Source organism: Cryptomeria japonica, chromosome 11 (genome assembly GCF_030272615.1).
Source record: "Cryptomeria japonica chromosome 11, Sugi_1.0, whole genome shotgun sequence".
In the NCBI taxonomy this organism is placed as follows: domain Eukaryota; kingdom Viridiplantae; phylum Streptophyta; class Pinopsida; order Cupressales; family Cupressaceae; genus Cryptomeria; species Cryptomeria japonica.
In genome coordinates, this window is record NC_081415.1 from 304,443,930 (window position 1) to 304,456,661 (window position 12,732).

Consider the following 12,732-nt stretch of genomic DNA (forward strand, 5'->3'; position numbering starts at 1 on the left):
CAAAAAGCACAACACAGCCTCTGGGCAGACTCTTGAAACAACTGAGAAATTAGAAAACCTAAATAGAAACTCAAAAATCTAGAGAAATGACCCAAAACACAAAAAACAACCAAAATAGTGCATTTACATGATTGTGCAACGCATATACAAATCTTTGTAGTGCATATACAAATCTCTGTAACACATATACTATGTCTTGCAGAAAATATATTTTGTTCTATCATGCATATACACAGACTAATAGCGCATTTATAGTGAAGCAACACATTTAATATTTCCAATAGCGCATTTGATAAATAAAACAACACATATGACAAAGGAAATAGTGCATATGTAGTTTTAGTGCAAATACTCAGAAACTCAGATGGAAATAATAAACTTATGGACACAAAATAAAATCAGATGCATAATGAAAAAGGCTCAGATAAAATCTCTATGGAGATGCTCAAGCAAGACCAAGTGATTGGTATAAACAATATAAAAGAAAATAAATCACAAAGAAAGATAAATCAAAATGTGCATCACAACCATTGAGCCAAATCTTAATCACAGAAAATTACAGAGGATAAAACAAATTCCTGACTCCCTCCAGCAAACAACAAGATATATAACAAGAACCCAACTCTCAAACCCTTTCAAAGAACAACTCATAGAAAGCCAAGAATACACAGATAACATTCACAAAGCCAACCATTCACAGTTGCGCACAACCAATACACAAATTATCTTCCCCAACCATATAGTCTAACTATAGGATATAAAACATAAGATAAAAATCAAATCTTTAACTATACAATAAATACATTCCTTTACCTGTGGCTCCCGAAAACAATCTCTTTGAGCAAATGCGGAAAATACAATCTTTCAAATTGAAAATGCATAAGCGAGAATCTCCAACCTGGTAAGATCTAAAAGGATGATTGGAGATGAAGATTGAAATCCAAACAAGCCCAAGCAATCCAACTCTAGCAAGCGACAAAAATTCAACTCCATAAAAATGCATCCGAAAATCCAACCCCTGTGAAATCATAGGAAAGCAAATAAATAGAAAACCAGCCCAAAACCGTAGAATATGTCGGCCAATAAGAATAATAGATTAAATAATATTTCTTACCAACCCTCTCCAAAACCCGAGGTAAAAATAATAATACATTATTTAATTAACTTACCCAATAACTCAACCAATCATGTGAAAGGTGTAATGCCCCGCCAAGAAACCCCGAAGGGATAAAGCTAAAACACTCCGAAGCTAAAACACACAACAGAGTGCAAATATATATATTTTTTAATAAGACCCAACATGATGATACATTGAGTTATCTAAATCTTTGATGACACAGTGGAAGACTAAACAACCTAAGGAGTTTCCCAACGTGATTACGTAACTTAACACCTAACTCAACTCGCGACATTTGATCCAATTAAGCAGGATATCTTAATTACATGTTTTTACTTAAAACATGAATATAATGTGTTTAGTGAATTGAAATAATAGATAATAGGACGCGCTCATCCATTATGGTTGAAGATGAGTCTAACATGAGGAAATTTACGCATAGAAGTTAAAACATAGGTAACATATGAATTCATCCATTAAGGTTAAAATATAGTTAACTTGATGAGTCCATCCATTTTAAATACAAAATAGCTAATATGATGAAGTTCATTAATTAAGGTTAAAATATAAATAACCAATTGAGTTTGTCCATTATAGTTAAAATATAGCTAATATGATGAAGTTCATTTATTAAGGTTAAAATGTAAATAACCAAATAAGTTCATCCATTTTAGCTAATATGATGAAGTTTGTTTATTAAGGTTAAAATGTAAATAACCAATTGAGTTCATCCATTATAGTTAAAATATAGCTAATAAGATGAAGTTAATTTATTAAGGTTAAAATGTAAATAACCAATTGAGTTCATCCATTATAGTTAAAATATAGCTAATAAGATGAAGTTCATTTATTAAGGTTAAAATGTAAATAACCAATTGAGTTCATCCATTATAGTTAAAATATAGCTAATAAGATGAAGTTCATTTATTAAGGTTAAAATGTAGATAACAAAATGGAGTTCATCCAATGACTTTTAAACTATTCATTACGTTCAATTTTACATTAAACATGTGCCATGCACCTTGTTCCAAAATGCACTTTAATCTTATCATAACTAGTGAGATCTTTTCAAGCATACTTATTCTCATTAACGATAATAAAATTAATTCTTTCATGATCCAATTTACTGCATTTAAGAGATGACTGCATACATGCATTTATGATAAATCTCATCTAATCCACTTATACATCCTATCAAAACACCATCCATACATGCTAACACTAAAAAAAATGAAACATAAGAACAAAAGCATCACATAACACCAAATTAATATCTGAGTTCACCCCTAAAGGGCTACATCTCTGGGTCTGCTCAACTGCAAGACCCCTTTGATCATTTAATTAAGTTAAGGGTACATAAGGTTCACATCATTTATAATCCTGCCATCAAGGCGAACACAACCAATATACAAACGACCACATTGGTTAATAAATACATAGATGATCCCTACATAGAAATCAATCTAACTGAACATATTAAAAGCAAATACAAAGGTCCATTGCCTGACGGTAATCTAACTAGAGACCTGGCCAACTATGGTCAACCACAAATCAAGACTCGACACCCGCATAAGGAACAAGACCGGTTATAACACCATCACAAGGAAACAACCAAACTAGAGACCAAAGACATAACAGGTACCCCAAATCAAACAAACAACAGGGTCCAAACAAACATATCAAGGCCTTGCCATTACTTTAACCAGAGCGAATACAAAAGTTAAACTTGCAATATGACCATTTGTCTATTTCCCAACACCGAGGAAACATATAACTAAACCATTTATCTTACTAAATGAAGATATCATTTTCTTACCAATTTTCCAAATCGATACATTATTAAATTTCCAATAATTCTGATAGCATATTAGTTAAGTTTTCAAAATATCCAATGATAAATAATTCATTTTTTTCAAATACTCATATACTTTAGTAATTTCATTTCTAAGACTCCCAGATGTCCTATATCATTCAAATTGAAAATAATACATATTCCTAAATAAATTATTTCTATTTCGAATAACTTTAAATCTTCCCTTTTCAAAATGCATAAGCTAAATAAATTCACGATTTTAAATTAACCATTAAATTAAACTTGCTACAACATAAATAGAGCGATCTTTTTTAATTAATGATTAATCACATAAAAAAACCTATTTATTTTAATTCCTCAATTACTAATGTGCAAATGAACACATTAAATCAAATTAAATAATTAGGATAAAATACTCAATTTTTACCACACACAAGGCACGCAACCTAAGAAAGCCAACCAAATACATGACCCGCAAACCCAAACGAAAAGGGAAACTGACAGAACACAGGTGCCGCTCACTTGAGCATGACTAGGGTAAAATGAGGGTTTTAAGACCACCTAACCCAGCTTCTAAGGGTGAAAGAGGTATACTCAACCCTGTGAATCCAGGTGAAGAAGAACCTTGCACCAGGATGGTACTGTACCTGCAATCTCCTACAACCAAGAGTCACACAAGCATATATATATATATATATATTTAATGAAGGTGTTAGCTCGAGATCAATAACAAGAATTAGGGAAACAATTAAACTTACATAAGAATCTATGTGAAAGTACATTAACAGGTATGCACAATAATCATAATATCTGACTACAACATTACATCACGGTAAATCAACCATTCAAGAATACCACATAAAAAGTCAACCAAGGTCAAACTAGTTTTTACAAAGCTGACTAGGGTAGGGGCACTACAAAAGGGTAGGTAGAAAGAATAGATTAATCATCCCAAAGTGTAAAAATAGAAATAATAATACTTATGGGCACAATCTATGTGAATCCCAATAAATATAATAAACCAAGGGCTATAAATAAATTAAAGCCACAAATAAATAATCAAAGGCTATATAAATAATTATATATCAAACCCTTAATATTACAAAGCAATATTAATAATTAATAACATTGATAATAATTCCAAAATCCAATAAATATTAAATAATAGTTATCCAATGATAATAAAATCATTTATCAACATTACTTTCTCAATTATATTAAATATTATTACCAACCATTTATTTATTTGATTATTGCCAACTATATATATATTTATTTTATTGTTATAAACTATATGTCTATTAGTTTAGTTTATCATTATTAAACTATATAAAACAATTATTTAATTAATAATTAAATCAATCAATACATATGACACTCCAATCATACCAACAAGAAACAACTCACAAGATTACTCGACATTGAACTAAAACTCACACAAAGACTGACGAGGATGATCAATATTAAACCTACAGTGTAGAATGGGTTTTCATGTCATCTTCAATCAAAATGCCATTGGGATAAGGCAAGCTCAAATCTATGAAACCAAGTGGAGTCGATATCTGGTACCTACAAATCCTACATCCATAAAGCCATGATACAACACATACAATATATAATAATAAGAAAGTGATAGAGAATCACAACTACACATCCTGCTCACAATGAGTGATGCAACATCATCATTAAGCAGTCTACACTATATCAAAGAGATCTATTGTCAATCAAAAGAACTAGTTGGCTTAGGGAGAGGCAGTACAGTACCAGATTCATGGATTCATCCCATCATGGGACTCTTGGAGATTTGTATCTTGAAGATCCATTATAATGTATTTGATGTTCATATGTATAATCTTTAGCAATGAAATATGTATCTTGTACCTATGTAAATGATTGACGTTGTTATTTATTTAGCAGTTCTTTGCTAGGTTTTTTGGATGATGTTCAACCTTGAGTTACATCGTTAAGGGGCCTTGAGGATGATTGCTAGTTGTTAAATGTGTATCTTTATTTATCTTGATGAATGTATCTCTCATGCAAGAGTAATGTAATCTTTTTTTAAAAAAATTATTCACATTTTCTTTATTTTTGTTGTTAAGTCCTCTTGGTCTCATAGTGGGGTGTGACACTTGGTATCAGAGTCCATGTTCAAACACTGGGATCTTTGGATAAGTTTATGACCTTAGTCTGGTTTGTCTTTCTATCGTATGCATGTCCTTTTGAGTATCCTTGGGATTGATGTTTAGGACCTTGTATGTCTTGGGTGCTTTGTGCTCTATGTCTCTTGCTTGTTCCTCCTGAAGATCCTAATTGTGTATAACGTGTGTATTCATTTCTTGATTTTACCATCATGTTGTTAGTGCTTTATATGCATGCATGTGCTTTTGATTGCATTGTAGTTAAATAGATATGTAGATAACTTAATAGCCTAAGGTGTTTAGCATACAATCTCTAACGCACTTAGGACATGCGATCTTGGGTGTTGTGTAGTGGTTACTCCCTACAATGTAGCCAAAAACTGGTCACCTCATGTTGTGATTTTGTTATGTCCATGATTTTGATAGTTCTGATACTTAATGTTAAGTACATATGCCAAGCTAATAAGATGAGAGGGGGGGGTGAATCATACAAACTTAATCTTCCATAAAAACATCAAATTCAACCTCGGTAACATATACTTCAGTAATATAACCAAAACTATTAAACATGCAAACTCAAAAGCATATAAACATCATAAACCTCATAACACCAAATTTAACGTGGAAACCCAAATAGGGAAAAACCACCATGGGATTTCAGACCCACTAAGAAATATACTCTTCTAGAGTATGCTCGGTTAAAAGAAAATCCTGTTAAAGATTACAAACACATTGCTAGATGTGACCTGGTTAAGGGATTTCCCTCAGATCTATTAGGATCTTCACCTTGTTAGAAGTGACCTTGTTAAAGGATTTCAAACACTCAATCAGAATGTCACCTTGCTAGAGGGTTTTACAAATAAGACTGTTAAGTCCACTCAGTTAAGAGATTTTCCGTCACTTCACAAAATAACAGTAATAAAAATCTATCTACAACTTCACATCTAAAATGCTAAAGCAGATTCTTATTTTCTTAATACAATCTAGACATAGAATTAATCTTGTCCATATGTTGGGCTCTATACTCTGTTATACAAATAGTTCTTCAAGCTTCTGTGCTCGGTAATTACTATGTAGCATCCCTATGCATACACTTGCCCGCATACATTGTTTATCAATAGTTCCCTATTTATAAACAATTGCCAACCACTTAATCTCCTTGATCACATTTCCCATGATCAATCATAGCCATCAGATCTTCAAAAAATTTCCAGGTTCAATGTATCCTTCGATCTGAAAATGTTTTACCCTGCCTTGGAACTTGCATATATTTCTTGGAACTTGTGCTAGGGTATTGCGATTCAATCTGCGCTGTAGATCTTCATGCCGATTTTCCTTTGCCATAGATTCTTTAAAAAACTTCATTCATGACATACCAATCATTTAATCAGTGCCAGCTCATCAGCTTCCTTCATTAAATAACGCATGTAACCATTTGATGCATTATGTTACAGCTCAGTTAAAACTCGGTAAATACTAAACTTTACTTGGTAGACACTCTGTCTTCATTAACCGATAGTGATAACCTTAGGGTTTACCGACTAGGTTCTTTGCTCGGTAACATAGTATAGTATTAACCTTACAATAAATAACATATGTATGATATCAAAACAATCTAAACATCATGATCTCATCATTGTCTAACTCAGTAATAGTTGCCCATTGAATAACTTATTCATCCCCTTATTCATCATAATCTTTCTATGTCTTTTACTGACATCTTTATACTCATCAAATCATACTTCTTAAGATATGGCAACATCATACTCAAGTAGAAAATCAATTTCTTGACATCAATGACAAAATAATAATGTTAAGATAGTAAACATCCTTAATCAGTTATATCCATAATCATCAACAACCTTCTAAATATCCTTATTGAAATGCCAAAAATCTCTCCTTGTCTATTATAATGCCAAATGCCAACAATCTCCCCCTTTGGCATTGATGGAAAAACCAATTGATTTGACCTAATTGATTCGGATTGCTGTTGGATTTTGAAATGCTGAAATTCTCTCCCCCTATCATCAGAATTATCCCCCATACATTATACTTCTCCTCTTTTCTCCAGTCTTCTCCTCTTCTCTTCTGTCTTCCCCCCCTTTGACAACAATGCCAAAAAGTAAAGAACTAAAACATAATTTCTTCCTGTATGAAGTGATTTCCTATTGTTATGTCTCAACTTAGTCTCGGTCAGAGCATTATGTCTTCTATTCCTATTCCCTGTATTGTTTCCTGTATTGTTTCCTACACACTTTTAGAAAACCTCCTAAAGTGTGTAAATCAGCATCAACTCCTAAAAGATATAATGTAGAGTCAATGAATTGATGCTTTCACTGAACTTGGTCAGTGAGTGGAAGATAGGGGTAGGACCCCTAACTTACTTCTAAGATACTCAAAAGTGTCCCTTGGTAGTGGCTTGGTGAAGATATCTACTATTTGTTCCTTTGTGCTAACATACTTCAACACCACTTTCTTCTCTTGAGCTTCTTCTCTAAGATAATGATATTTGATAGAGATGTGTTTTGTCTTAGAGTGCATAACGGGATTCTTTGAAATGTTAATGGCACTAGTATTGTCATAGAATATAGTTACTGGCTCGGTAACTTTCTCATTTATACCTTCCAATAGTTGTTTGATCCATGCTATGTTGGTACAATTCAATGCTGCAGCAACATATTTAGCTTATGCTATTGACTGTGAAACACATCCTTATTTCTTGCTAAGCCAACTCACTAGTCTTTCTCCTAAAAAGAAAGCTCCTCCACTTGTGCTTTTTCTATCATCAATGTTGCCTGCCCAATCAGCATCAGTATAAACTTTTAAATCAAAATCATTTCTTTTCTGATATACTAAGCCACAATCCTCAGTGCCTTTCAAGTATCTAAAAATTCTTTTGATTGCTATCATGTGTGTTTCCTTAGGATCTGCAGAGAATCTTGCAACTATACCTACTACATGTGCTATATCTGGCCTGCTGTGAACAACATATTGTAGCTTTCCAATCATGGATCAGTAAAGTGTCTCATCAACATATGTAGATTCATCATTCTTTGATAATTTACAGTCAGTAGTCATAGGAGTACTTACTGGTTTTGAATCCTCCATTCCAAATTTATTCAAGATTTCCTTTATGTACTTGGATTGAGTAATAAAAATCTCATTTTTCATTTACAGTATCTATAAACCTATAAAATACTTTATCTCACCAATTAATGACATCTCAAATTCTTTGCTCATTTCATTTCCAAAGTTCTTGCATAAAGAGTCCTTTCCATAAAATATACTATCATCAACAAATATGGCTAAGATCAGTATTCCATTTTCATCATTCTTCATGTACATATTGTTGTTCTCACTTGTCCTTATAAAACCAATCTTAATCAAATAAGAGTGCAATCTTTCATACCATGCTCTAGGTGCTTGTTTCAAAACATATAATGCTTTGTTCAATTTACATACCTGATCTTTATTATTGTCTTCAACAAATCCTTCAAGTTGGTCAATAAAAACTTCTTCTTTTAATATACCATTCAGAAATGCAGATTTGACATCCATTTGATATACCTTTAAATTCTTGTAAGCAACATATGCCAACAATGTTCTTACTCCTTCAAGTCTAGCCACAGGTGCAAAAGTTTCACCATAATCAATTCCTTCTTCTTGGGCATAACCTTCGCAAACTAGTCTTGCTTTATTTTGAATGACCTCTCCTTTTTCATTCAGCTTGTTTCTAAAAATCCACTTTGTACTGATTACATTTTTGTCCTTTAGTCTTGGGACCAGCATCCATGTGTCATTCTTCTTGATTTGATCAATCTCTTCTATCATAGAATTTATCCAATCTTCACTGTTAAATGCCTCTTTCACTATTCTCAGTTCAAATTCAGATATTAGACATGTGTTGTGTCTCAGTTTGTTCCTTGTCATCACTAGATCATCCTTATCTATTATAATCTGACTTGATGCATGATGTCTTCTGACATATTTGGCTAATATAGGCTTGGTAGGCTCTATATGATCTTCTTCATCACTCGGTAACTAGATATTCTCTTCATTTTCTTCAACAGTTTTCTCGATAAGACTTGTCGGTTGAACATAGACAAATTCATCATAGTCTTCTGGTTCCTTGGAATTTCCTTCATCATTTCTTTCTACAAATTCATCAATTTTCACATTTGCACTTTCTACTATTTTGTTAGATGATTTGATCAGACATTTAAATGCTTTACTTCTAAAAGAATAACCAAGAAATGTTCCTTCTTCACTTTTTTGAACCAAACTTGCCATTTCTATCATCCTTGTGTACATAGCATCTACTTCCAAAGATTTTGAAATAACTTACATTAGGTTTCTTGTCATACCGGATTTCATATGGTGTCTTCATAGTTCCTTTCTTCAGTTGTACTTGGTTCAGGGTGTAAACTGCTATGCTTATTGCTTCTCTCCAAAATGTTTGTGGCACTTTCTTTTCAATCATCAGGGTTCTGGCACAATCCACAATAGATCTATTTCTTCTCTCAACTATTCCATTTTGCCATGGAGTTCTCGGTGCAGAGACTTGTCTTTTAATACCATGATCATTGCAGAATAAGTTGAACTTATCAGATGTGAACTCTCCTCCTCTATCTGATCTAAGACATTTCAATTGTCTTCCTATTTCATTTTCAACTCTTGCCTTGTACCATTTAAACATTTGAAAAGCTTCTGATTTTTCTTTTAAAAACATTACTGACATCATCCTTGAGTAATCATCCACAAATAATATGAAATATTTATCACCATAATAACTTTGAACTTTCATAGGACCACAAAGATCAGTGTGCACAAGATCTAAAATTCCCTTAGAGGTGTAAGACTTACTTGTAAAGCTTGATCTTGTCATCTTACCCATCTGGCATCCTCAGCTCATAGCATTCTCAGGTTTTTCCAAACTCGGTAGACCTCTTACTCAGTGCTTCTTACATATTTTGATCAGATTATCAAAATTTACATGACAAAACCTTTTATGCCATAACCAGGTATCATCTATCTTTGCATACAAACACTTATTCTGAGTTTAGTCAAGGTGAAATGTGTTACCTTTTGTTTGTGTCCTGGTAGCAGCTAACTTTCCATTCTTGTCATGAACTTTGACAATTCCTTTCTAAAATTCTATTCGGTATCTTGTATTCTTTAGTTGTTCTACACTCAACAAATTGTATTTCAAACCTTCAACCCAATAAACATCATTGCATCTTGCATTGTCAAGAAGTGTTATAGATCCTTTACCTCTTACTGGACATGGTGCATCATTACCAAATCTTACATAGCCTCCATCATAATCTTCTAACATAAGAAACTTGTGTTTATCACCAGTCATATGATGTGAGCATCCACTATCTATGATCCAAGAATCATTAGTATTTATGTGAGATATTAGGGCTTTTTCTTCATACCTTTCTTCATCTGATCCATCTTTGATAGCCACATAAAATACTTCCTCTGTATCAGTTTCATCTGATTTATCATCATTGGATTCCTCAACGGCTATTAAGCATGACTTTCTATCTCTTCTTCTGAAGTCTCGGTGTCCTCTGTAATGATTATCTTTCTGTCTATTATCTTGGTAATCTCTCTTTTTAATAGAATCTTTGTCAAGATAGTTAGAAGCCATGTGTCCTATCTTATCACAATTGAAACATTTCAAAGGTAGTTTTCCTTTATACTTACCTTTGCCTCTCTGTAACCTTCTGGCTAATAGTGCTTCAAACTCTTCTTGCTTTCTGATTTCCTCATACAGTTTGTGTACTTCCTCCATGTTCTTGCAAAATCTTTCACTTGCTCCACTGTGATCTCCTTCAGAGTACTTATACTTTGTATCATTGTAATCATCAAATTCACCAATATGAAAATAACTAAATGCATATTCAACTTTATTTACCGATGACCCACTGTTATCAAAGTTACTTAACTCAAATGCATGTAGCTTACCAATAGTAGCATCTAAAGAAACTGGCATATAGGGTACATACCTTAATTCATTGATTGCAGAGACTCTAATTGCATAAGCTAGTAGAAGGGTTCTTAACAACTTACTTGTTATATCCTTTTCTTCAATGGTTCCACCTGCTCCTTTGATTTGATTGACAATCTCCTTTAGTCTTGTACTGTACTGGGTTATGTTCTCACCTTCATTCATCCTCATAGATTCAAGTTGTCCTCTTAGACTGTCCACTTTTACTCTTTGCACATGTTCATCTCCTCCATACATTGATATGAGCTTGTCCCACATTGCCTTTGCATCATTGCAGCCTTCTAGATCATTAAACTCTGAGTTGGTCAATGTAGATGTTATTTCAATCATTGCTTGGATATGTTCTTGCTTTGCCTTTATCTCTTCCATTGTCAATGGATAGGTGCTCAGTGTAATGAAATCATTCTCCAGTTATTATACAGCATATTCTCCAACTCCTGATAGGTGCAGCTTCATCCTTTTCTGCCATGTAGACAAACTTGACTTGTTCAGCTTTGGTGCATCCCTCTTATACATCTTTGGATCTTTTCCTCAAGTACCTTTAAACTTTTCCTTCTGGAGTCCAAAGCTCTGATACCAATTGATAGTTTTGATACTTAATGTTAAGTATAGATGCCAAGCTAATAAGATGAGAGGGGGGGGGTGAAACATACAAACTTAATCTTCCATAAAAACATTAGATTCAACCTCGATAACATATACTTTAGTAATATAACCAAAACTATTAAACATGCAAACTCAAAAGCATATAAAAATCATAAACCTCATAACACCAAATTTAACGTGGAAACCCAAATAGGGAAAAACCACTATGGGATTTCAGACCCACTAAGAAATATACTCTTCTAGAGTATGCTCGGTTAAAAACAAATCTTGTTAAAGATTACAAACACATTGCTAGATGTGACCCCGTTAAGGGATTTCCCTCAGATTTGTTAGGATCTTCACCTTGTTAGGAGTGACCTTGTTAAAGGATTTCAAACACTCAATCAGAATGTCACCTTGCTAGAGGGTTTTACAAATAAGACTGTTAAGTCCACTCAGTTAAGAGATTTTTTGTCTTTTCATAAAATAACAGTAATAAAAATTTATCTGCAACTTCACATCTAAAATGCTAAAGCGGATTCTTATTTGCTTAATACAATCTAGACATAGAATTAATCTTGTCCATCTGCTGGTCTCTATACTTTGTTATACAAAAGGTTCTTCAAGCTTCTGTGCTCGGTAATTACTATGTAGCATCCCTGTGCATACACTTGCCTGCATACATTGTTTATCAACAGTTCCCTATTTATAAACAATTGCCAACCGCTTAATCTCCTTGATCACATTTCCCATGATCAATCATAGCCATCAGATCTTCAAAATTTGTCCAGGTTCAATGTATCCTTTGATCTAAAAATGTTTTACCCCACCTTGGAACTTGTGCTAGGGTATTGCGGTTCAATCTACGTTGTAGATCTTCATGCTGATTTTCCTTTGCCATAGATTTTTTTAAAAACTTCATTCACGGCATACCAATCATTTAATCAGTTCCAGCTCATCAGCTTCCTTCATTAAATAACACATGTAACCATTTGATGCATTATGTTACAACTCGGTTACAACTCGGTAAATACTAAACTTTACTTGGTAGACACTCTGTCTT